The 26,325-nt window shown below is 53.9% G+C and overlaps 1 protein-coding gene across 1 annotated transcript in view; it reads left to right on the top strand.

Annotated features, from left to right (window-relative positions):
* Positions 1–16,875: 16,875 nt before the first annotated feature.
* LOC123801896 (uncharacterized) overlaps positions 16,876–26,325 on the top strand; it is a 156,725-nt gene continuing 147,275 nt past the window's right edge. The window contains exon 1 of the mRNA XM_045812204.2: positions 16,876–16,948. The gene's annotated coding sequence lies outside the window, so the exon portion shown is untranslated. The remainder of the gene's footprint in view (positions 16,949–26,325) is intronic.

Genomic DNA, 26,325 nt, shown 5'->3' with positions numbered 1-26,325 from the left:
TCCCCTACCCCTCCTACCCTGCTGTCTTAAGTTTTGATTTCTGGTCTGTTGGAGTTTGGTATTTCTTCAGCTTGCTTGGAAGCCAATGCTGTGCCCAGCTCAGAGCCCGGCACCTTCTCAATCTTTCCTTGACATATGTCCACGGTCTGCTGATAAGGCCCTCCAAAGCTGCCTGTGCAGGGAACGTGCACCCCCGCCCCCCATCCTCTTTTGTGCTCCTGCCCCAGGGATAAGATATCAGCCAGCGGGGCTGGATAGAGGTGACCCCGGTCCCAACCTGAGGCCCACTGGTTACCCCCCCACCCCGTCCCCCCTCCACCTGGTGGGAGCCTGCAGGAGCCTGGAGGTGAACAGGGGCATGAAGTAGGCAGCAGCCTGGGGGAGGAGGAGGCTGGTCTAATAGAGAGGGTGGGCTGGGAGAGTGCTCCAGGGTCTGGGCGAACGTGGGCCGATGAGGGCACAAACATGGGCCGATGAGAGCATGGGGCCAGGAGGCTGCTGTTGCTGAGAGGGTGGGGGAGCAGTGTCGGAAGCCCTCCCAGCGATCTTAGCTTGTGTTGGAGGCTTGCTTATCTGCTAGTGAACACGGGCGTTTATGGAGGCCACTGGCATTGTTACATTCTATACAGACTGTCCCCTGTACTGTCGCCGGTGAAGAGACTCAGGCCCCAAGAGGTTCAGCACCTTGCCTCCTGTTGGGGGACCTGTCCAGGTGTTTCACACTGTTCAAGGTGCATGGTGGAGCCTTGAGGTTTATCTTTTAGAAGTCTGGGCCATTTTAGCGTAAGGTACACTGTCTGTAAGGGTTTGTGATGTGTGTGTGTGTGTGTGTGTGTGTAAGATTTGGGCTCATTGTGTAGCATGACATGTCTCCTTAAACCCAAGCTCGGACAGCTCCCGTCGTCATCAGCTGGGTCTGACGACAACCTGGGCAGAGTGTGGGCTGCTCGCCAAATGACCGGGCTCTCCTGTGTAACTTCTGCGCACGGCCTGGCTCGGCTGGGCTCGATGCCCTGCTCGTCCTGCTCCCCAGCTGCCTGAGCCTCCTCAGGCCCCGTCCCCCAAACTGTGAGGAATGGCCGAGGATGCTGCCTGGGCTTGTGTTTGGCTTCAGCCAGGGTCCAGTTGTCAGGGAAGATGCAGGGGGAGGGCCTCCCTTGCTGGGGAAGGTGAAGGAGGTGGGGGACCGAGACTCTGCAGCCTGCCAGCCCTTTTATGTGCAAACCCGACCATCCGCTCCTCTACCTGGAACACCCCCAGGCACCCCCTCCTCCAGTGAGAGGGGTGAGAGGTGAGGAATTTCGTGGGGAGCATGGGCTCTGATCTTGAGGTGCACATTCCTCTCCACTATCCTGGGGTTCAGGCTGGAATAACAATGAGGGATGTTACAAATGCCCGCCTCCTAGTGCTCCTGGAGGATGCTCCCTTCTGGAAGGGCTCTGCTGAACCAGCCCGGCTTTTCCTGCATTTCCGTGAGGCTCTCCTTCCTTCTCTGACAAAGCGGAGCCATTGGGATGGTAATGCCCTTCCGGCTGGCCTTGGCTCCAGGTGGAAAATGAATCTGGAGGCCTGCCCTGGAGGCTGTGCAGTCTCATTTTTTCATGGAGATGTGCTGGGGGCCTGGGGCTTGGTGGGGGTGGAGTGGTGAGATGGGACCCAGTAGAAGGCACCCCTTCTGGGGAATCTTTTTTAGTGTAAATGTGCCAGAGGCCCTAGGTCACCCACCCTCTAATAAAATTACCGTCTGGTGCCCCTGGTGAATCCAAACTGCACCTTCATGGAGGCTGGGAGGCCCCCCCTCCCGAAACCATCATGAAGGGAACATATAAGACAAGGGAACCACTTAGCCGTGGGGGCATTAGAGCCGGGCAGCTGTGATCCCTTCTGTCCTCATCCGCTAGTCGTTTTTCCTCGACTTTCTCAATAATTCATTTTTTTCTTATTACACAAAATAAATTTGTGTCACAAAAAATTACAGCACACTTCTTATGAACTAGGCAGCTGTTCTAAGTTCTTTGCAAACAGTTACTCCTGTAGTTTAACCCCATCGTGGTCCGGTGAAGCGGTGCTAAGGCAGAGGTTGGGTGCCCAGGGCACAGGGCGCAGGTTGTAAGGTGAGGATCCGGTGGCGTGGCCGGAAGGTCTGGGGCCTTCTCTGCTCCCGAAAGGAGAAAATGAAAAATGTTGGTTGCGCCATCCAGAAAGAAACGCCCTGAGTATTTCCAGAATGTGGGGCATAGTTAGTGGTTACATATAGACCATTTCATTGTAACAAAGCGTCAAAGTTTGTTTAACTAATTTCCCATCATGTGAATTAGTAACATATTTTTAATGGCCCTACATGTGTACTTCCGCACCCTGGTCCCCTTGACACGCATTTCTCATTTTCAGTGCCGTCTCTTTACTTTTGCGAAGTTTACTAGGCTTTGAGAAGGACTTAAAATTCTCCTAGACACACACCCACAGGTACTCTGTGTCCTCAGTGCGGAGGGAGTGGTTAGGGAGTTGCTTCTGGTGCACTGAGGTTGGTAATAAGCAGCTTAGGGCAGTGTTGGTGGCAGATGCCCGTGACCAGAGCTCTGGAGGCCAGGGTCAGGATGGGGTCCAGTGAAGGTGCCAACAGTTTGCATATTGCATATTAACAATGAGTTATTTAAGCTATCATTAGTAAGTCGTGAAGCTGACATTATTCTTTACTATCAAACAACAGACTGATGCTAATGCTATCACGTATTAATTATTTAAGTTTTGTTACTTAGTGTTAAGCTTTGTAGTGTTTGACTAACACCGAAAGTCAGAAGAGCAAACATGCTAGACCATGCCAACCGTTTTCCATCAGGATTTTCTTCTTCCCGTTTTCCCCGAGAGCTCGAGGCTCTGTTTGTATGTACCGTTCCCTGCAACTCCGTAGCCTGAAGTTTGAGGGTGTTTGTCAGATTTTGCTTGGTAATAGAAAGCCACAGTGGACAGCCATCCTGGGTTGAATAATATCCCTTTCTCTCTCCAGATCTGGTCTGCTGGGTCCTCAGAATGTGGCTTTGTTGGGACATAGGGTGTTTGCAGATGCAGTTAGTTCCAATGAGGTCATAGTGGATGAGGGCGCACCCTCAGTCCGATGCGTGGTGTGCTTAGAAGAGGAGAGACAAGAGCACAGAGGGAAATGCTCTGGAGAGCCGGGGAAGAGGTCTTGTGACGAGGGGGCAGAGACTGCAGGGCTCACCTGCGAGCCAAGGAAGGCCAGGCATGGCGAGGAGCCTCCAGGGGCAAGGGCCAGGCAAAGTAGGATTCCTGAGACAGTCACCTGCACAGAGCCAGCCTCCCTTGGAGGGCAGAAGGTGGATGGGAGAAGGAGCCCACTCCCTTTTTGTAAGAGTAGACGCTTCGTAAACAGTGCTGGGTGAAGGAAGATGATGTATGCTGTGAAACTGGGACTCCCATTCTGCATGCCCTGGCCCAAGTAAACATCCTCTTCAGCCAGAGGAACCTTCTCTTTCTCTTGCTAGATCTGTGACCTTGAAAAAGCAGCTTGAAGACCCTGGACCTCGGTGGTGTCCTTACTTGTAACGGGTGAACCTGTCTTGGGTGGTGGTGGGGATTAAACATGGTAATGCGTGCAGAGCCCCAGCACATGGTGGCTGCCCCAGAATGTTGGAAATTTATTGTTTGCCGAAGACATAAGTAGTATTGCTGCATATGCCTATTTCCTGTTAACCCTGTAATAGCCACATCACATCTCCCCCCTCCCGGACTTCTTCCTCCGTCCAGTGGCAGGGAAGGGCGGGAACCCCACAAGGTGAAGCTGAATCCTTTCCTGTCCTCTTAGACTCTCTCTACCTCCCCGTGTAGGCGGGTTGAATAACCATGCTCTGTCTATCCCCTCCACAAGGAAGAAAGGGCAGGGAGACAAGCGGGCATATGACCTGCAGAGGAATGGTTATTGCAGGGTGGGGGCTGGGCCAGAGCTCCCCAGGAGGGGTGTGTTGGAAGTTGACGCTCCGTAGCAGATGGCACACATCTACGTTGTAGCCTCGTGTTAGCGCCAGACCACCTTCTGTGGCTTGGATGCCCAAGAATGTTCCCAGGGATGGCAGACCTCAGGATGAATGTGGAGTTTACTCGTGGGGGGGGGGGGAGCAGCGATATGAAAACTTGTATAATGAAATCGACATGAAGGAGGAACAGGAACCCCACCCACCCACCCCCAGTGTCACACCACCTCTGTGTTTGCTCATGCAGATCATGGGGGTGGAAGAGTTTTGAGGAAGCATTGAATTTTAGCCTTGCCATCTGCACAATAACCCTGTTTCACAGTTTAGGAAATTGAGTGTCAGAGAGGTTATTTTGGTTCCATGACCCTTTCCCAGAGCTGGGGAAGAATGTGCATGCTCCCTTGTCCCTGTGCCTTTGTCCCCTCCCAGCCCTGGCTCAAGTTGGGGGGGGGGGGGAACGAGTAGATTCCAGTGAGCGGTGCCCAAGCTGCCTGCTGCTTCACACCATAGGTGGGGGTTTGCAGCCAGATGTGCGGGACTCCTGGTGCTCAGGGACCCCGACCTTTATCTCTCCCTAGGCAGGAGTCGGTTAGAATCGGGTGCAGTGTGGGACTGCCCCTCAGTGTGGGCAGGATATCTTTCACGCAAAGAAAAGTTTAGGATATAGCTCTTTAGTGCTTTTGGACCTACAGCCAGGAGCTGTTCTGGCACCCGGAGAACAGCCACAAATTCTAGTGCCAGGTGGTGATTCAAAAGCAAGACCAAGCAAAACATCTGTATTTTTTCCTAATTGTATTAAAAATATATGCTTATTGAAAAATAACCTCAACCACTACAGAAATTTAAAAGTAGGAAGTGACCTTTTCGTAGAATGTCATCACTGTCCTTTGGCGGTGAATGTTAATGGAAGTCAGAAAACCCTGGCTTGGAATCCTCGCTTGACTCTTCCAGTTTCTAAAGGTTTCACATGAGGGAAAAGTCCTGCCACCCCTGAGTGCCATCAGGAGAGTTTGCAGAGATGTTCGGTAAAATTACCTCCAGGGCTATCACTGGTCGGATGTGAGTTCCTTTATATTCTTCGTCCCCATTTCCACCCCTTTGCTTCTGATCTTCTAGGAATCCAGATGCGGGAGAGCAGAGTGTCTAGAAAAGCCCTGTGCATTCTCCGTTCTGTTGCTGGCTGCACGACCGAGCTCCTGTCTCCGCCCCAGCTCTTGCTCTCTTCGCTTGCTGGGTTTGGCTAGCTCCGTCTCTCCTGCCCAGGTTAGGCAAGGACATGGAGCTGCAGGCATCCAGCCAGGAGTGTCTGCGTGTCCCAAGACCTAGGCCCGCCTCTGGCCTTGGGTGTGTCCTAGGCAGGCAAGTTCAGACAGAATACATGTTCCTCCTTGCAGACTCTCAAATGCCCATGACACATACCGTGTTTCCCCTTCCACTTATTTACCTGCGCGACTTGAGTGTGCTTGGCTCTCTGAGCTAACTGAAGGATGACACTTTCTCATCCTTAACTAATTTGGAAAATGAATAGAAAGGAGACCCCTTTTAATTTCTGGAAGCATAGGGAATATGTTTATCATTCCGCTGCATTCTTGGCTGCTAAGACATGACAGTGGTTAATGTTCACGTATTGACCTGCGGGGGGGTGAGTGGGTGGGGGTGGGTAGTAATATTAGCTAATATTTATTGAGTGCTTTCTGTGTGTGAGGGACCGCTGTGTACTTTGCATGGATTATCTCATTTTATCCCCTCAGCAGTCCTGTGAAGTAAGGACAGTTGTTAATTTCTGAGGAGGAAGGCAGACCATCGAAATGCTAAGTAAGCCTCCTGGGGTACACTGTGAATGATGGAGGCAGAATGCAAACGGAGCCTCGGTTTCCAAAGGGGCTATTTCCCTTCTGGAATCTTCCAGGCATCTCTCTGCTCCACTCCCTCTGGGAATCGGTGGTTCGGCACTGTCCACTTTTCTTTTGGAATCTTTTTGCCCTTCCTCCTTTAGAAACTGTCTCCACCATTGTGGCCAGTGAATATCCAGTGTGAGCATTCGTTGAGCATCTGCCTGCTGCCACGCACCTGCTGTGTTAGGTTCTGGGAAATACAGACTTGAAGGACGACAGAGTCGCTGTCCTCAGGCTGCTCCTGGCACATTGTAATGGAGGAAGCTTGGGGCTACATACAAGTGTTGGGAGTTCGGTGTGGGGCCAGGGATACGGAGAGAGTAAGGCCTGATGCTTGTAGAACATCCCAGGGCTGATTATTGGGTTACTAGGCAGAGCCATCGGGCCGGAGGAGATGATGGGTTTGGAACTTAAAATCCATGTGGTGTGTGTCACTGTGCTGTGGGAGCCCTGGGGGAGGGGCAGCAGTGGGCTCAGAGGTGAGGCACAGAGGGATGATGAGAAAATTGGGAAGGCTGCACAGAGGAGGGAAAGGACTTTGCAGGTTGAGTAGAAGTTCACCAAGATGGGAGGGACAGCGGGAGCAGAGGCCCAGAGGAGGGTCAGCAGGTGGCATGTCCAGTGTGGCCAGAGTGCAGAGGTGGCTGTAGCTGAGGCTGAAAGCTTAAGAGCTCGGACTGTGGGGGCTTCGTCCCAGTTGGTGTGATTACCTCTTTGTTGTTGGTATTGTGATTCTGTCACCCGTATGCCGGGGTGGGACTGGTGCCTAGCGGTAGGGGCACTGAGCCGTCGAGGGTCATGCTGCCTCAGACCTACAGGGCGCTCCATACCAGTAGCTGTGGGCCTCACCTCGGGCCTGACTAGGGATGAGGTCCGAGACAGGGGAGTGACGTGATTAGATGTGTCCGGTGAGACCGTTCCTCCTGAAAGGAAGGTCCTCTGCTCCTGGGGAGTACCCAGGCCCTGCGTTGCTCTCCCCGTGCGCCGTCTCTTTGGCTGGGCCCCTCCGGGTGCCTGTGCGCTTGCAGGAGAGGGAGCAGGAGCCCTGAGCTGTGCTGAGCCTGCTGAGTGCCCTGTGGTGACCGGGAAGTCAGGGGACCGGGTTCCGGTCACGTCTTTGGTCAGTCGGCCACATGACCGTGGAAGGTCACTTGTGGTCCCCTCCTCTGGCACCCGAATCTGTTCCTCCTCCGGTGTGACGTTGGCGGCAGCCAGGCTGTCCACCGAGGCTGCATGCTCCCTGGAGCCCGTCTGAAGGATCCTAAGAGGTATGGCCATGTGTGGCAAGTAACGAGCGCTCAGGACTCTGTTCCTTTTCTTGTCTCCTCTCCTTCCTTCCTGTCCTCTAAACCTCCGTATATTCTCAGAATTTAGAGTGCATGTATTCCTTTTCTGTTTTCTTCTTCTCTTAGACAAAAGGAAGTTCCAGATTCTGCCGGTCCTGGTTCGGTGACCTCGGACAAGTCACCCTGGTGGGCCCTAGCGGCTCATCCGCCAAATACAGCCCGGGACGACTTCCAAGGGTGGGTGGGGACAGCGCGAGACCCTGGGTGTCGGGAGCCCTGCACGGGCCGGCACCGAGGGTGCCAGTGAGGGCAGGCCCCGGCCCCCGCCTCCCACCAGCAGCAGGTGCCCACACTCTTCTCAGGCTGCAGGCTCACTCCTGGAGCGGGCTTTCTCCGGGGAGTTCTGCAGCACGCCTGCGTCCCTACCACCTGGGGGACCTGTGGAGCCGACCCCAGCCCAGGCCTACTGACCAGCCTTGCTGTGCGCGGACCTCGGCGGTCTGTGGAATGAGCCCCCAGGTGACTGAGGGTCACTCAGGTGTGAGGCCCACTGCGCGCAGAAGCCTTTTGTGCCTGCTGCCCTCAAGGCACTCAGTAGGTGTGAGTGATTCTGTTTCTCTCTCTCTCTCTCTCTCTCTCCCACACACACACACACACACACACACACACACACACACACACAGCACCATGAATGCTGGAATGCCACCCAGGTCCCACGGAGTTCTGGACACTAGAGTTCCCTGTCAGGCTTCTTTTCTGGACCACTATGCTGACACGTTTTTGGGTGAATTTTCATTTCTGCTGCTTATTGTTTGCATTGGTTCCCTTTTCTCCCCTCCCTCCCTCCTTCTGCTGTCTTTCCCTAGATAGTGTGCGTGTTGCCCGGACACACTCTGCGGCTCCTCACCCCCTAATGCTGGTGAGATGGGACATGGCGGGGTGCACCTTCTGAGTGGGGGGGCGGAGGGGACGACAGTGGGAGCCACCAGGCTTCCCCATGGTGCTCGCTGGCAGGTGGGCAGATGGGCAGACGGACACAGCTCCTTTCCCGCCTGGCGCGCATAAGGGACAGCCCCACAGCGTGGACTCCCGGTGCTTCGCTCCCAGGCTGTTGGACTCCCGTTCTGTGGTCTCTTCCTCCTGCCCCACTCCCTCCACTTGGGGTTTCATCCGCGTCCTGGGGGCAAGGTAGATGGCCCCGGTTTACTTAGTGACATGTGCCTGTGTGGCTTGAAGTAAGACCGGTTTCCGTGAAAGTCAGAAGTGCATTCCAGAGTCACAGCGTGACCTCCCCGGAAGCCCAGCTAATCCAGGTTTTAAAGAGGAGTTGGAACAAAGGTGGTGATTATGGGATGTGTGAGCTGTGGGGTGTGGGAAAGGGCAGGGATAGCACGGTCGCCTGGTGGGAAGCTCTGTGTTGAGGAATCGAGCGTATGGCCCCAGAATGGGATCCAGATGCTAAAGGGGGGGGGGGCTTGGGGCAGGGGCGGACCCGAGGGACGTGTGCAGCCCATGGCGTTGGGTTCCGTTCTGCCCCTTGCTAGCTATGTGACATCGGGCAAGGGGCCTGCTCTCCCCACGCTGCTGGGTCTGTCATTTTGGGATAGGAGTCCTGTCCCTTGGATTGTGATTGTTAATGGGGATTAAATGGGGGCATTACGAGGGACCTCTTCTGTGATTGGTGATTAGTAAATGCTGTTTCTCATTTCCTCTGTATTTTGAACATTAGCCCTGCTCCTACCCTGAGCATCTTTTTCCTTCTTCCCAACTGACATACCTCTCAGGGCCCACGTGATCGTCATGGAAACAGTGGCAGTCCCGTGTGGAGGTCCCTGAGGTTCCAGGGCACGTGGACTACCATTTGTTGGTATAGTCCTTCAATGGATGGTTTCTCATCGACCCGTTTCTTTAATGAGATGTGAAGCTCTTTGCAGGCAGGGCCCTGGAACGTGAGAACTTGAGTCTCCTTCAGAGTTCCGTTCTTGGAAAACATGGCCACCTTAGGACATTTGTACTCCGAGTCTCCAAGGGCAGGTGCTGCTGTTCTGTGAAGAAATGCCTCCTTGAGTCATTGTTTGGTGGCTCTGTTCCAGGGTACTTTGCCCCCTTTGTTCATGGGGATCTGATGGACGTTTGGGTCTTTGCTGACCTTTCCAGGAGGGATTTTGTGGGCAAAGGCGAACAAAAGGAAGTAAAAAAAAAATACTCCCAAACCTTAAAGATTTGTCATTTGTAGAAGGGAAGCGTTCCTGATTTTTCTCAGCCCATTTCAGTCTCTGAATCACCTTCAAGCTGTGGAGGGAGGTGGAGGGGAGCTGAGTAGGCGGAAGCTTTCTTGCATTGAGGACCTACTATGTGAAAGGGCTTCACCCAGGCCGACTCTGACCCCCCACCCCCGACTCTGTGAGGCAGGCAGGACCCATTTGGCAGATATGGGTGGGGCTTCAGGAAGCGAAGCTCCAAGTGTCACAGCGGCACCGTGAGCGTTGGGTCTGTCCGTAGAGCGCTGTTTGTCACTGGGCATAGCCTCCCCTTCCCTGCCCTCTGTCTGCCTCTCTTTCTTTTAAACTTGCTGCTGTTACTCCTCTCTGGTCTGTTTTAGCTAAGGACACAGAAGGTCATTGTGAGGGAACCCGGGGACCTGTGATTAGGACAGTTCATGTCCCTGAACCTGTTCGGGGCCTCCATCCTCGTGGGTCTATAGGACAGTTTGTGAGAAATGCCATGTCCTCCCGGCGCCGCTCACAGGTTTCTCCTGGAGTGTGTGTCCTCTCACCTGCAGGTGGGGAGAGGTCAGGGGTCAGTTGATTTTGGGGGAGACTGCTTCCCCATTCCTGGCATGGCAGCCCTGAGGCTGGTGGGGATGGTTTCGTGGCTCCAGGCCACAGCTGGACACTTGACCACTCTGACGAGGAGCCACCCGGAGAGGTGTGTGTCATGGGCAATTCGAGGCCCTTCCTGCCGGAAAAAGAGCAAGAACTGGCATCTACTGACAGGTCACCTGCTTGGGGTCTTTCTGGTCAGATGCTGGCCGTGGGAGTCTCTGTTTGTTGAGGGTGTTGTTGATGACTGGGGGAGTCTCTGCTTGTTGACCATTCCAGCGTCTAATTCCTGCTCCCCCATCTCTGTCTTCTGGAAGCTTCTTATCCTGTCACCCCCAGTCTTTCCCACTACATAACCCTTCTGCAACAGGACAGCATAGTGGTTAAACAAAAAGGCTCTGGAAGCAGAGTGCGTGGGCTCATATCTCAGCCTGATCTCTGACACTCGTCCTCATTTGAAAGTGGGTTCATACGTCACAGCGTTGTTGAACTGGCATGACTTAACTGTGGCCAGGGGCACAAGCACTCAGGAGATGTGGTTCTTACCTGCCCTGCTACGTTTGCTCTGGTCATGCTGCCTTCTGCTGACGGCACCCTGCACCTACCAAGTTAAGGAGCCTCTCCTCTCCCAGACACTGTGACCCGCTCACTTTCTCACTTGAGATTTGCTTTTCATTATGCATCCCACAGCTCCTAGCTAGGTGACCCTGGACAAATCCTTTTGCCTCTTGGGACCTTACTTCTCAGCTGCTCAGTGAGGGAATCAAACCAAATTTTTCCAGGGTTTCTTAGGCTCTGACGTGCGGCGGCCTCTCACAGTCAGTATGGTCCAGCCTCTCCTCCCCCGCCCTGGCTCCTGCCACACCACCGTCACAGCCTGGACATCGCCCAGTGTGCTCAACTTTGGACATGCATTGTCTGCATGTCCACTTCCCTGGATCTCTTGGTACAGCCTGGATGCTCCCTGACGACATGGATCCTGTCTTTCTCGATGGACATGATTTCCAGCTCCCAGCATTATTCCAGCCAATACTTACTGAGCACGTGTTGCGTTCCCAGGGGCTGTGCCAGGACTTCTAGAGCCTGGCTGCACCCGAACACCGGTTTTTCTAAAGACGGGCTCCAACCAGTGTCCGTCCGCGCTGTGAGCAGGGCTGCCTTCTGCAGTGCAGGTGAGGGTACCTGGCCATAGAAGGGCTCGTGCCGTGTGGGCTCCCTTGCCCCTCCTGGGTAAGCCCACAGCATCTGGCCCGGAGCAGAGGCTCGTCAGACTCTTACTCACATAAGTGAACGGGACCAGGCTCCCTTTGCGTTGCTCACGCCGGACTGGTGGGAATGGCAGCCGGACTGGTGGGAATGGCAGCGGGACTGGTGGGGATGGCAGCCGGACTGGTGGGAATGGCAGCGGTACTGGTGGGAATGGCAGCCGGACTGGTGGGAATGGCAGCGGTACTGGTGGGAATGGCAGCGGTACTCATGGGAATGGAAGCTGCTGCTCATGGGAGTTGTGAGCCCGCTGCGGACAGACCGTCTCTCATCCACGCGTGAACCAGGGGACGTGCATTTCCATCCCTATTTTTATTAACTAGGGAAGGAAACACGTGCAGAGAGGTTAAGGCGTGTGCCCACAGCCAGTGACTGACCCTGGCATCGCGATTCACATCCGGGTTATTTTACCCACAAGGCCCACCTCATCCCCACCCCTGTCCCCTGATTGATGAATCGGGTGAGTGCAAGGGGGAGTGTGTTCTGGAAGGCTCGGGAATTCCAAAGCAGCTGATCCGTGTCTTCCCAGCACACGTTGGGGAGAAACTGAAATGAAGCAGAAATAGAGTCTGTCCGTGGGAGGACAGCTGCCGCTTTCTCTGGGAGCAGATCTCTTTGATGTTCTTCCCAGGTGAGGCAGGCCCAGCTCTCGGGGTATCCCAGAGAAATCGTGTGAATCCGGCCAGAGGAACTGCTGCCTCTCCCCTCATCAGGAAAAGATGGAGTAGACACGTCTTCTGTGCCATCAGCATGGACGAAATCCTGCCTCCCAAACCTGAGAAAGCGGGGGGCAGGGGGGCACACTCAGAGTGTGAGAGCTGGCCCGCCGGACCCTCACACCCGGGGACTGCTCTGTCTTCCCTGATAGCCCATGTGGTGCCCCGCAGCTGGTGTCCACGGGTGCTGTGGTCACCGTCCGCTGACGCACGCTCACTTGCAGTGAAATGGACAATGGGACTGATGGCTGTTGCAAGAGCAGGGGGAGGAGAGAGAGAGAGAGAGAGAGGGACCACGTGCATGCGCGTGCGTGCCCACACCCACGGAGTCTGGGACACCGAGCAGCAGAGAGGGGACAGCACGCAGCCAGGCACACCTGGGAGACGCTCCCTCTGGCTTCCACTGCAGACCGTGCTGCTCTCACGGGTGGGTGCCAGAGGCTAGCAGACCCAGCTTTGTGCAATCCATGCCCTGGACCCCATTCACTGCTCTGGGCCAACCTAGGACACCTGGAATCTTCAGGTTACCAGAGCATCCCTCCGTGCATCCCGTATTTAAGGGTTGCTGGTGTACAATCGTGCTATCTCAAGTGTTGGGTAGGAAATAGTGGTGGCCTGTTTCTGTTTTTCTTCAAAATGCCCACTGCAGGGGGCCAGCTGGTGGAACTAGGGAGGTTCAAGAAGGAAATGACCTGTTCGGGCCAGACAGCCCGGGAGGCAGAGGAGAGAGAGACTCAGCCTAGAGAATGGGGCCCGGGGCTGTATTTTCCTGTAGGGCAATTCTAAGCGGGATTCCGCGCCACCAGGCCAGAACACGTTTATTTGCAGACCGTTCCCCTCCCTGCCCTCTGGGGGCAGGGTCAGCTGGAAGGCAGTGGGCTGTGAAAGTACGGAGGGGAAGGGAAAGCTGGCAGGTGCCGATTCCCAGGCCTTGAGGGTTGTTCCCGAGTCTGCAGCATGCCAGCAGCGTACTTTCACAGGACAGATGAAAAAAACGTCAGCTAACTTTTCATTGAGGGTGGGACATGCACTAGAAAAGCCGTATATGCTAAGTATGTGGGCAGCTTGGTAAGTGTTCACAGACGGCACGTGGATGTGTAGCCAGCACCTGTGTGAATGGAAGGTCACGAGCGTATCAGGAGCCGCACCTGACACCTTCTGGTCCCCAGCTGTCCCTTCCACCTCACTCAGGATCGCCTTGTCCTGACTTCTCACAGCACAGATTTGTTTAACCTGCTTATGTGTTTACTTTTTATTTTTTTAAAAAAGGTTTTTTTTATTGGGGCGCCTGGGTGGCTCAGTGGGTTAGGCGTCTGCCTTCGGTCAGGTCATGACCTCAGGGTCCTGGGATTGAGCCCGGTGTCAGGCTCCCTGTGCAGCGTGGAGCCTGCTTCTTCGACCCTCCACCTGTTCGTGCTCCCTCTCTCTCTTTCTCTCTTGTTCTCTCTCTCAAATAAATCAGTAAAGTCTTTTAAACAAAGAATTTTTATTTATTTGAGAGAGAGCGAGCAGAGAGGAGAGGGAGACAAGCAGACTCCCTGCTGAGCGGGGAGCCCGACACGAGGCTTTAGTCCCAGGACCCGAGATCACGACCTGAGCCAAAACCAAGAGTCAGACGCTCAACTGACTGAGCCACCCAGGCGCCCCTGCCCGTGTTTTTAAAGGCCCTTCTGCTGATGGGCATTTGACTAGTTTGCGGGGTTGGGTTGTTGTGAATAGTGCTGCCACGAGCATCCCAAGACCTACCTTTCGGTGAACAGGTACACTTTTCTGCGCGCTTACACATAGGTGTGGAACTCGGTGTGTATCTATTCAGTTTTAGTGGCTGATGCCCGTTTCCCAACGTGGTCGCTGGTGTTTCTTCCCGTCGTCTGTCCCCAGCTTGTGTGACAAGTCCAGTGCCACCTAAGAAGCCAGTCCTGGGTATTGACTGTCTTTTTTTATTTTGGCCAGTCTGTTAGGAAAAGCCTAGGAAGGAATCACGTAGCAGAGGAAGTGAAAATGCTCCCCGAGAGGGAAGTGTTACTGCGGAATGCCAGGACAGGCTATGCAGGGTAGCACCCCGAGTTCCTGCGGGGGAAGCCCGTGGTGGGGCTGCCAATATTTAACAGACCGTGTCCCTCCTCCTCTCCCCCTGCCAGTGACTGGGGCTGGTTCCGCAAGTCACTGCCCCCTCCTGCTGGAAGCAGCCCCTCTCGGCCCACAGGACTCTGGGCTGACATTCTGGTGCCCTGCCGCTCCTGGCTGCTGCCCTGGACCGCGGCTCCCAGTGCCGGTGAGGAACCCCGGGAGAGGCTGTACTTGACTCTCGGAGGCCCCATCCCTTTGCAGCATGAACCAGTGGCTAATTGAGCTCTTAATATATGCCCAGCCACAGACACTTTATGGTGATTACTTCCTGCCATCCTCCTAGGTCTAAGAAGTAGGTAGGTGTGATTCACCCCCATTTTACAGATGAGAAAACTAAGGGTTAAAACCATTTTCCCTGAGTGAATTTCTTCGTTTGACTGCAAACGTTGATATTTTAACCACTATGCTCTATTTCTCTCTTAGGGGCTGATATTTAGGTTCTTAAACTTCCTTTTGAACCCACCTTTCCCTTGGGTCTAAAAGCTATGTCAGGTGGGTTTAAATGGGACAAAGGGAGCTCACCCTGAGACTCCCTGGCCACTGAAGAATGCACAGAACAGAGGACGGATGTTGGCGCGGTTGCTACGAATAATGGCCCCCCAAGAGATGTCCGTGCCCTGGTCCCCGGGACCCTGTGAACATGTCGCCTTCCATGTCAAGAGGGATGTTGTAGTTAAGATTAAAGCTCAGGACCGTGAGATGGAGGGTTATCTTGGGTCATCGGTGTGGGCCCAGTGTAATCACAGGGTCCTTGAAAGTGGAGGATGGGGGCTGAAGAGTCAGAGAAGGAGGTATACCGGCGGAAGCAGGGTCAGAGAGATGCCTTGTTGCTGTATTTGAAGATGGAGGCAGGCAGCCATAAGCTGAGGCATCAGGGAGCCACCTCTGCAAGGTAGGAAAGGCAAGGAAACCGATTTCTCTGAGAAGAAACAGCTCTGCCAACCCCCTTGATTTTACCTTGATGAGACCCCTGTTAGACTTCTGACCTCCACAATGTAAGAATGAATCTGTGTTGTTCTGTGCCACTAAGGATTTGAAGTTACTGCAGGAACAGAACAGTGCCTCTTGATGACCGTTGCTGTAATCGTCAAGCTCATGGGCTTTGGAGCCAGGTTGCCTGATTTCAAATCTCTGATGTGTGATTTTTTCCAGCTGTGTGACCTTGGGCAATTGGCTTAACCTTTCTGGGCCTCTGGTTCTCTGGTTTCTCATTGCTCAAATTGGGTAAGAATAGTCTATAACCTATAAGGTTGTTACAGGATTCAATGAGGATTGTTATGCCCGTGAAATGCCTGGTAGTAAGTTTTAGCTCCAGTCGCTCCGGGTAGGCACCGTCACTCGCCCCACAGAATTGGGAGACACACCGGCCACGGATTCAGGCTCCACTCTTACCGGTTTGGAGCGAGGCAGCCGTCTGTGCCTGTGTTTCCTTATCTGGGAAATAGAGGCAGGAGTCCCAGGGTGGTTGGGGGATTGTATCTGGTGGCGGGCCAGAGCTTTCATCAGGGTGAGTGATAGGCCGTCCCTACTGGGCAGTTGTTCTTTTTTTTTTTTTTTTTAAAGATTTTATTTATTTATTCGACAGAGATAGAGACAGTCAGCGAGAGAGGGAACACAAGCAGGGGGAGTGGGAGAGGAAGAAGCAGGCTCCTATCGGAGGAGCCCGATGTGGGGCTCGATCCCATAACGCCGGGATCACGCCCTGAACCGAAGGCAGGCGCTTAACCGCTGTGCCACCCAGGTGCCCCTGGGCAGTTGTTCTTATCTTCGGGTGGGTGGTAACTGTTGAGCCTCAGGCCCTCTGCATCACGCACCCATGTGTTTCTTCAGTTATCTTGAAAAGAATTGAAGTACGCTGTGCTGGGGAGGCAGAAGTATTCCTGCATAGCTAGAAAAGCCCTGGGTACCCAGCAGGTGCTCGCTGACTGCTGCATACATGAATACAAGAAGAAGGCCCCAGGCCCTGCCCCGAAGACGCTCACTGTGCAGGACGAGGCCTGGAGTGATGCCAGAGCTTTGTGGTTGTCTTTAAAAAGAAACAAAACAAAGAACTACTTCCTACCAGCTGACCCCAAACCTCTCAGCTCACTGCCAGGACGTCTTAGCCCTGCAGAGGAGCTCAGGGCTGTGCGCCAGGCCTGGCTTAACTACTGACTCCCTAAGCTAGCCGCCTACCCCTTCTTGATCCTTTTCTCCTCATCTTTATAATGGACATATATCTCAGGGTAGTTGTGGGGAGCCCCAAGCAGTAGAAAGTTCTGGATCTGAGAGGTCTTTGGTGCCTGTGTGAAGTGACACTCCCCTGAAGACCCCCCGATTTCCTGCCTCACCTCTGTTTGGGTATCAGAGCCACCGGGCATTATTTTTAGGGAGTTCCCCTCTAGGTATATTAGGGTCAAATATAAGGAAGGAAAAATAACACAACTGCTGTTCCGGGTCCATGATTGTAACGAGATTGATTTTTCTTCTTCCCATCCCCAGGCCTGACCTTTTGACCAGAGAGTAATGAAAAAGTTGCCCCTTATGATGGCTGTGCCTGGTCAGTTGCCTGGAGCTGCGTTCAAGGATTTCCGGAACCTTATGGATTTACAGTGATTCTCAGCTGCCTGGGGAATGACGGTGGAGGAAGCGTTCTCTGCAGTCACGTGCACGCGGCGCACGTTTGGATGCTAACGGCGGTTTTAAGGAAGGCCCTGGCTGCGTACCTGGCGGATCCCTGCAGCCTGAATGCCCGCGGGGGACAGAGGACCGTGGCTTCCTGTGACGGCTGAGTTCTCTGCCTTTATCTCCGCACGAGTGATTGGTTGGGTGGCTGCCAGCCTCACCGAGGGCGCCCTGTGAAACGTAAGGCCCGTCTCCTCCTCGTGCACACTGCTCCTGCGTGTTCCGTTGGCTCACCTGGGCTTTCGGTGACGCTGGCCTGGCTAGGGGGAGAGACGTCACGGTGTCCACTCCGGTTCTCCAGGGGAGATGGCATCTACTGACCTCCCTCCGTGTGTCTGCTCGGGGGCTGGGTGCCTGGGGGAGACAGATGGAAATTGAAAGGAGCTTCCCAGGAGCCAGTCCGGTTCCCTGGGCTGACGTGCGTCATCATGCCCATCCCCCTTCCCTGACTGCCTGGCTCGTGGGCCAGTCTCCGGGCACCGGAGCGCAAGTGCCTTGAAGTCCAGGGTCTCTTCGTCATGGAGTAGGTTTGAAGACAGAGCATAGTGTCTCCTGCTGCAGAAAGGGCATCAAGGCGTGATTGTGAATGAATTAAGACATTGAGAGTAAATAGGGAAAGTATGCATGGGTCTGTGCTTAGAGCGAGAAACACATTGTTGAGCGTTCTCAGGCGGCCCGTGGAGCCAGAGGGCCTGGGTTGGGATCTCTGATCCATACCTGCTGTGTGACTCAGGCCGAGTGACTGCTGGATGCCTTTCCCTTTCTGTCTTCAGTGGAGGTGATGTGTCATCATCCTTGGCGGGGTTGATGTCTAGGGTCACAACCTAGATGCTCGTGCTTGGCACACAGCAGACCCTCTGCACATGGTAGGGTCACTGTGGGTCGGGGGAAGGCTTCTGGGGAGGGTGGGTATTGTGTGGGCCTGGAATCAGAAGCCAGGTGGGCCGTGCTGGACTTCACACTGGGTACTGCTGGTTGGCGTGGACAGCTGATCAAAGATCACAGTCCCTGGAGCCCGTGGGAAAGCCGAGTGGCAAGGCAGTAGCAGGCAGGGGAAAGGAGCCTTGTGTCCGCGTGAGGGAGGGAGCAGCCATACTTGAACCTGGCCACAAAGGCCAATGGCGGTTCCGCATTTGGCATGCAGAAGGACTGGCCGCCCTGACCCCCACCGCCCTGGTCCTGACTTGGCAGCTATGACGTTGGTGGCTCAGAGGGGTGTTGCCTTAGCGTTGGGCTCCCCGTGGGAGAATGGCAGCTCAAACCTCCAGTGTCCCAGTGCAGGTCACCTGGGACCAGCTGGCACGTGGGTACCAAGACCACAGTGAGGTGGGGCCTGGGGTTTGATTCTGATCGAGTTCCTGGTTCCACTCATGGCCAGTGGCACTTCTCAGCGAGGCTTTCCCTGATCTCCTAGTGGAAATAATGTCCCTCTGGTCACTCCCCACTGTTCTCAATCAGAGTGCCCAGGTGTGTTGTGATGTGTGGCTTGATCTCATGTCTTTCTCCCCCACCCTGGAGAGCCGTCCCTCTGAGGTCAGGAAACAGTTTGTCTTGCCCTGTAGGCATTTATCGTATCTCACTTGATCAGATGGCAAGGTGACTCTCAGTGGTTTTATTTCGGTGTTCCTGAAAAGGACAGACAGAAGGGAAACGCTCTCTCTCTTTTTTTTTTTTTATTAAAGATTTTATTTATTTATTTATTTGACAGAGATAGAGACAGCCAGCGAGAGAAGGAACACAAGCAGGGGGAGTGGGAGAGGAAGAAGCAGGCTCATAGCGGAGGAGCCTGACGTGGGGCTCGATCCCAGAACGCCAGGATCACGCCCTGAGCCGAAGGCAGACGCTTAACCGCTGTGCCACCCAGGCGCTCTGGGAAGCGCTCTCTTTTTGAACATCTGTATAACTTCATCAGCCAGCGGTCCTGCTGGGGGGCAGTGGTGTGCCCACTGTACAGCCGAGAACTGGGAGGTTTCGTGGGGCCACGTAATTCGCCCGAGGTTCCTTATCCAAGAGAACACTGAGGAGGAACCCAGGAGCTGCCTGGTGTTTTATGCTGAATCACGCCCATTCGGCTGCAGGGTAAAGACTTTTCCTTCGAGGTCTTTAAGAGGGTGTGTGCGTGTGTGTGCACATGTGTGTGTGTTTGGGTGCAGCACTGCCTGCTGAGGAATGCTCTCAGGCTCCGCAGAACCGGGTGCCCTCTTTGTCCCTGGGAGAGACAGACTTCAGTAAGAACTCCCTCCTGTGTGGAGCAGGCAGGACGAGGTGGGGCTGGGATTGCGGTTCAGCCCCTCCTGTGCCCTTGGGTGCTCCCTGTGATGGGTGCGATGCTCACCGTACCACGGCCAAGCAGGGCGGGGGGGGATTGTCCGAGGAGGGGGCTGTTGGGGGTCTGGGAGCACCGTGAGGACGGGGAGGCGTGGCTGGGCTTGCACCAGTGAGCAGGACGGTCCTGGGGGCCTGAGGGCCTCAGCTAGAAGAGTGAGTTGGGAGGACCAAGGTGCAGCACTGCCCCCAGGCCTCTTGCACCTCTTCTTGCTCTTCATCCCTACCCTCTCGCTGTGGCTGCTGAACCCCCACTTATCACATGACCCAGAGCCCCGCTTCTCTTTTTATCAGTTGCTCCCCAGAACAAGCCCATCGTGGTGGTCTGGGTTATCTCCTGCGTCTCCCAGGGGGACTAGAGTGGGCTCTGCATCAGAAGACGCAGAATGGTGCTGGGGAGGAGTGAGACCCTGCTGGGCCCCTCCTCGCTGGCTGCTGAGTCCCTGACCCACACCTGCAGGGTTGTGCCCCGTGGACGTGGACGGAGAAATGAACACCATTTCTTAAGCCACTCTGTGCAGGGTGTGTGGCAGATACCGTTCCATTCCAAGCCCAGAACAGACCTGGGTAAACGGTTGGTCTGATGTTTTCCTCTCGACATAACTGGAGCACAGAAAGGCAGAATAGGTCTCCCCAGAGCACAGGGCAGGAACTGAACCTTTCTCTAGGAAGCCAAAGCCACCGGGCTTCCCTGCCGGGAGCACGGTGTGATCCTGGGCAGGTTACCTCTCTTCTCTGGGCCTTCATACCCATTACTGGTAGGGAAACCGTTTACTAAGTCTGGACACTTGCGGGTGAAACAGCACGCCAACACTTGCTGTGGGATGCCAGGTGTAGACCGGGTTGTTGCTGGGCAGACTAGACCCGGGGCCCCTGGACTTAGCAGTTAGCTTGTGGGCGGTGCTGCTGGTGCCTGTCCTGGTGCTGGACTTGGTGCCTGTCCTGGTGCTGGGCCTGGTGGTGTCGCTGGTGCCGCTGGTGCTATTTCCTGCGTTCGCGGTGGCCCCACCAGGTCCCCCTTTGCGGCTGCGTGGGCAGTTTGCATTTCTGCGTAGAGCACATGAGCTTGGCCTCATCTCCTTATCTCACAAGTCCATCTTTAGCTGCTGGGAGGAGCCCGTTGCTCTTTGAGCTCTGTTACCCAGACTGCTGCTAGAGCAGGCCTGACCCTCTATTTACGTATTTGCTTATTTTCACTGGGCCCCTGTGGTGATTGACAGCACATCCCGGGGCTGGGGGTGCAGTGCTGCCCTCCCACCGACACAGATACCCCAAGCCAGTGTTCCTAGAGATGCCTTATTGCCCTGGATTTGTTCCCCGACACGGGTGCCCAGGTCCCGTGGAGTCTACACAGGCTCAGCTGAGGGAGGGACTTTGACTCATTCTCCAGGCTGAGTCTGGAGCCCAGGCTTCTCAGTGAACAGCCATGAGATTGCTTCATGGCTGGTGTTTATTAATGCCTGGTTAACCTTCCGATCCGGCGAGGTGGGTATGGTGCCCCTTTTCTATATGAAGAAACTGAGGCTCAGAGAGATCCAGGAAGCTTCCCAACTCATCACTTACCTCTGGAGAGAGCAGAGAAGCTGGTCCGGGGCTCCTGTCTGTCACCTTCAACCTGCCTTCACCTGCTGGCCAGTGGTTCTCAGAGTGTGTGGCGAGGTGTGCAAGATGCCTTGAGGTTATTGAGGGGCAGGCGGACTTAAAAAAAATAATTGTTTTATATTTACCTCTCTTAAATTAGAAAAAGATCACAATCGACACAGGAGGCCTGGTATTTTGCAGTTATCACGGCGTAGGGCTTACATATTTGAGTTAAAAAAATGCGAATTTTGCAAAAATCTTGAGGTAGCAGCAAGTAAACACAGACAGTCCTCTTGAGGAGGGCCAGATCTGGAGTGCAGTCCTGTCTGTAGTTGTGCTCCTTCGGCTGCAGGGCTCTGGCCACATCCCTGGAGTCAGTGCCTCTCTGCCCCTGACCTGAGCGCGTCTGCACTCTGCTTCGTGTCTGTGCCGCAGTTCACCGTGTTTGTCCCTAAACCCAGAAGGTGCGCGACGAAGGGACTACACAACTCAGTCCGAAGCTAGAGGGAAAACAAAAAGAATCGTGGAACGATAGCTCTTTATAATCCCATAATTCTGCTCAAATTGAAGGCGGCCCCTGATCGCGGCACGGGCAACTCATTATATTTATTGAGCACCCAAAGTTTTCCAATCACCTCCTCTATTACTGTCTGAGGTTGAATTATGAAATAGTAAATATTCTGCTTGTGAAGTCAATTGGTGACTCATTCACTCATTTTTTTTTCACTTGTTCCTGCTCGGTAAATAGGGGATAATATTACCTACCCCATGGGTTCATTGTGAGAATTACATAAGGGAACATACTGAAGGGCTTAATTCAGTACCTGACATATAATAAGCTCTTAGGGAATACCAGCTATTTTTAAATAAAATGCAGAAATGGAATTAGAAGATCAAAGCCTGTAGGCATATAGAAATAAGGAGCATCGAAGATGAATGAGTTACTAAAATGTAACATTAAATTTGGCTCTGACTTCCTAGTTAGCACAACACGCTGGGTGGGTTGTATTTGTCTACGTACGTCAGGGGTTGGCAGACTTTTCTGTGTAGGGCTAGGTAGTAAACATTTTTGGCTTTGTGGGACACACAGTTCTGTCACCACTAGTCAGTTCTGCCTTTGTGTCCGGAAAGCAGGCATAGCCAGTAGGTAAATGAACAGGCATGGCTGTGTTCCAATAAAACTTTATTTATAAGAACTGGCCGTAGGCCCATAGGCTGTAGTTTGCCCCTTGGTCTAAATGAGGCAAACCTGTTTGTCATTGAAAAAGAACAACTTCTGGATTGTAAACACAGAAAAATTTGTTACAAGATATAGTCTTTTTTTTTTTTTTTTTTAAGATTTTATTTTTAAGTACTCTCTACACCCAGCGTGTTGGGCTTAGAACCTGGAGACCAAGAGCTTCGTGCTGTACCGACTGAGCCAGCCCGACGCCCCAAGATGTGGTCTTTATATGAAGCTTGTTAAACGGTGTACGGACAGTGCTTTCATTGGGATTATATGGAAAATACAGAAGACCTTGACATTGCTGGTTCTTTTACCATGTCTTCGGCAAACGTTTATCGAGGCCGTACTGTGTCTCGGCCTCTGCTGTTGACCCATAATGGAACCTCAGGGCACATGCATTTTGGCAGGGGTTACTGCATTAGCAAGGGGTCATCTCAGCAATGGTGCAGGGAGGTCAGCTCAGAGTGTTTTCGGTGTGGGATGCAGTGCCCAGTTCCTGAATTACACACAGGCCTTAATGCTAATTTCAGCAGCCTGCCTTGGCCTCTCGGTGGGGGTGGGAGTGTCAGATGACATCCTTGCCCTCTTAGAGTGATACCTGCAATTACTGGAAGAATGTGGTCTTTAGAGCAAAACACAACCGGGTTTTGAAGCTTTGCCGTTCCACAGCTGTGTGACCTCTAGTTCCTAAAGCCCTCTGAACCTCACTTTCTTTATCTGCAGAGTGGGGCCCATGACACTGCTGAATCCCTACCTCTTACCTTATTGTGATCAGCTAGTATTTACTCTCTAAATGTTCGTTCCTCCCCGTGAGGGCCTGCTGGCTGCTGGCCTCACCTCTCCCTTATCCCAGGACTCGGAAAACCGAGTCCTGGCTTTTCAAGCTGGAGCCTGTGGATGTGGGGATTTCAGCCCCCTTCTCCTGGGTGAGTGTTCAGGGTAAGAAGGCTTGAGAAAACACTGGCCTGAGGAATTCCGAAGTTAATGAAGGGAGCGGATTCCAGAAGGGTCTCTGCTTGACCTCCCACCCTTTCTCCAACCCCCTGTTATCCCTGAGTGAGTTTGGAGGCAATCAAAGGATTACAGCAGCTGCATAAAACAGCTCTCACGCAGTGGGGCAGGACTGTGGCCTTGGCCCCTGGGAGTCTGGGCCAGGTGGGTGACTTTGAGTCTCTTCTCTCTGGTGCCTAGTTAACCTGAGAAGGGCATTGGGAGCTACCAGAGTGGGCAAAGCAGGCCATGCGTGATGGGAGAAGGACAGCATATTTGAAAAAGTTGGGGAGATCATTCTCGGCTATAAAGGTGGGAGGGACTAAGAGGCTGTGTGAGAAATTTGGAAGAAGACCCAGGTGTCTTTGTTTATTTTTTATTTATTTAATTTATTTTTAAAAGAGATTTTATTTATTTATTTGACAGAGGGAGATAGCACAAACAGGGGGAACGGCAGGCAGGGGGAGAAGCAGGCTCCCTGCCCAGCAAGGAGCCCGATGCAGGACTCGATCTCAGGACCCTGGGATCATGACCTGAGCTGAAGGCAGACGCTTAACTGCCTGAGCCACCTAGGCACCCCGAGTCGGGTGCCTTTAAAAAAAAAAAAAGAAACCTTTTCCCATTATTCTGACTTTAGGACCTAAGAGGTGTATTCAGTCAGGACGGGTGGGATAGGATAAAGAGGGCAGGCTCTTGTTGACTGATACAGTTTCCAGATGCATTCTCCATTTCCGGCTAATGGAAACTTCAGGGGAAAGGCTTTGGAGCCCAGAGCCGGGCAGGGAAATTGCTGTCGTTGATGGGCCCCATTGGCTGGGGCTCGTCCGGGCAGCTGTGGTGAGCACGGTCTGTGTCTGCAGCCCTGGGGCTCAGGGTGGCCGTGGCCGACCTACCAGGCGCTGCTCCAGTCCCCGCTGGCTGCTCTCTGGGAAGTGGGTTATTTCCTCTGCTGCTGGGGGCTGGGGAGGTTTTGTCCCCTTTCTTTGTCTGACCAAATTGCCGGCTGTGCTGATAGCTGGTTTTGCAGGACAGTGGCTGGGGGAGGGGGTCTTTCCCTCTCATCTATCTGTCTGCCCTATCTGCTGCCATCTAGGACTCCCCAGGGGGTGGAGGTTCTGGGGAGAGGGGGTCGGCTCTACCTGATTAGCAGGAACTGCCCTGACCCTTCCCTCCCCCATGGAGGCTTATCTGGCCCCAACCAGAGCAGCTGCTCTGGTGAGCTCTCTGAGTCACTCAGAAGTAGGGACAGGGTTTAGCAGGAGACATAAGCAAATAAACATTAGCCAGGACAAGCTCCCAGCTTTCTGCTCACCCAGGGGCCCTGGAAACTGTGTTGCATTTTCAGAGAACCTGATGATTCTCATAGTAAAAAGAACTTTCCTGATGGAGAAATGCTCTAGGGAGGTTGTTGGGGAACGTTAGGACGTATGTCCTGGGGCTTCCTGGCCGTGTGACCTTGGGTGGGACGCTTGGTCTTTCTGGACCTTAGTTTCCTCCTACATGGAGCTGGTTCTTGTGAACATTACGTGACCTGAGATGGGAAGTCTGGCCAGTTATGCGTCTCAGGACCCTGGGACCATGACCTGAGCTGAAGGCAGGTTCAGGCCTCTGACCCTGACATATAGTAAACACCGAACTTAAGTCAGGCTTGCGAGTTAGGTGCCTTTTTTCCAGCTGTCGAGTAGCCCAGGCGGTTCCAGGGACTTCTCTGAGGCTCCAGCTCCTTATCTTTCGATGAGGTGGTGGTCCATGCCTCCTGTCCCTCATGTGCTTGCTGAAAGGACCAAGAGTCACCTCCGGGAAAGTGCCTGAGAGCCGGCCAGCGTGGCTGTTGTTGGACAGTGCGATGGCGGAGCCTGATGTCTTGGCAGTGGAGTCTGGAGGTAGCACCGGGGCTGGGTTCAAGCACATTCCTCAAGGTTAAGGCCAGGTAGCATGAGAGGTGAGTGCGGGATGCGGGCAGCCCTGCGTCGCCCGGAAACCGTGCTGCAATACAGGGCGGGGCACCCTGTGAGTGCCGCCCGCTCTGCTCTCCTGCTTCCTGCATCCTTCGGACTGACTTGCCAGGTCTAGCATCTGCTCAGTTTGGGGGTGGTTTCTTTGCATGATGTCCAGAGCTGAGACACAGAACAAGAAGCCGCAGAGGGTCTTTTAACAGACTCCCCTCCTTCCTACCCCAGGATTAAGTGGGCTTAAATGAGGTGGCGCGTGTGCTTTGGCTCATTGCTTATGAAGAAATACGAACAAGTTAGAGATACAGTGGAAGCCTGTGGACTCTCTTCTCCCGTCCCCGTTCCTTCCCTTCTCAGAAGTGCCACTCTCCTGAACGTGGGCTGCAGTCGGTCACGGCTCACGCTTTTCTTACAGATCTATTTGGAGACCTTCTAGCCCCGGTTCAGGAATTTACAGACGCCGGTGGCATCGTGTAGCTACGGGGTGACTAGAGTTTGCTCTTTTCGCTCTGTTCTGTGCGGATGCTGCTGCTGCTGCTGTTTGTTCCTTCCCGCTGCTCCTGCTGGATTTTGGGTCCTTTCCAGGTTTTTGCTACTGTGAATGGTGCTGGGGGCAGCTTCCTTGCACACATCTCCAGGTGCATGTGTGAGTGTCCCCAGGGACATGCTGCCCGGGGACGCACACTTTCTGCCTTGTCAGGGGTAGCCTTGCTGCCGTCCAGTTGGGACCCTCTGCTTGCCAGGGGTCTCGCTGTGAGCCGGGGAGCTCTTCGAGTGTTGCTTGCCGCTGCAGCCCTGTGTCCGGTTGGCAGTGCCTGGTATCAACACCAACTCGCTACTTGTTGAATGGAGTGAATTCTGGAAGGAAACGAGGTTGGCATGGAGGGCAGGGCCAGAATCAGGGCATAGAAGCAGCAGTGCCACGGCCCTCCCTTCGTGGATGGACCTTGTGTTATGGAGTTCTTGCAAAAAGCCTTGAGAGCCAGAGCAGGACAGGAGAACACTGGCTGACTGCTGCCTGCAGGCTGAGTGAAGCCCTTCCTGGAGTTTCATCAGCTCTCTGCTTACACCAAAATAAACGCCTCCCGATGGCTTTGAGGTTCCCAGTTGACATTGCATTTTGGATTCAGAAAGCACTGGCCGTTTCGCATCTTCCTGAGGATGTACAATGTTTAGATAGCAACAGAGGTAAAAGGGGGAATTCAGGTTTGGGTGGGGCAGGCTGTACCCCTTTGGTGTGATGACCGGGTGAGACAGGGCTCAGGGACACTTCTGATGTCCTGGTTCCCAGGTGTTGGGATGAGAGGGGCATCAGCAGGTAAAAGGGGGAACTGTTTTGCGGCCCAGAGAAGCGAGGGTTCTCCTGATGCTTCTGTGGTCTAAGGTTTGAGTCTTATTCCCATTCATTTTGTGCGGTGGTAAGGTCTTGGGCATAGGGTCCTAGGGGGTGTGGATGTGTAGGCATTGGTGGCACGGTGCTTGTA

The sequence above is a fragment of the Ursus americanus genome, chromosome 9, assembly GCF_024610735.1.
Source record: "Ursus americanus isolate L20-20 chromosome 9, mUrsAme1.1.p, whole genome shotgun sequence".
Classification (NCBI taxonomy): domain Eukaryota; kingdom Metazoa; phylum Chordata; class Mammalia; order Carnivora; family Ursidae; genus Ursus; species Ursus americanus.
This window is presented reverse-complemented; position numbering and strand designations above follow the sequence as displayed.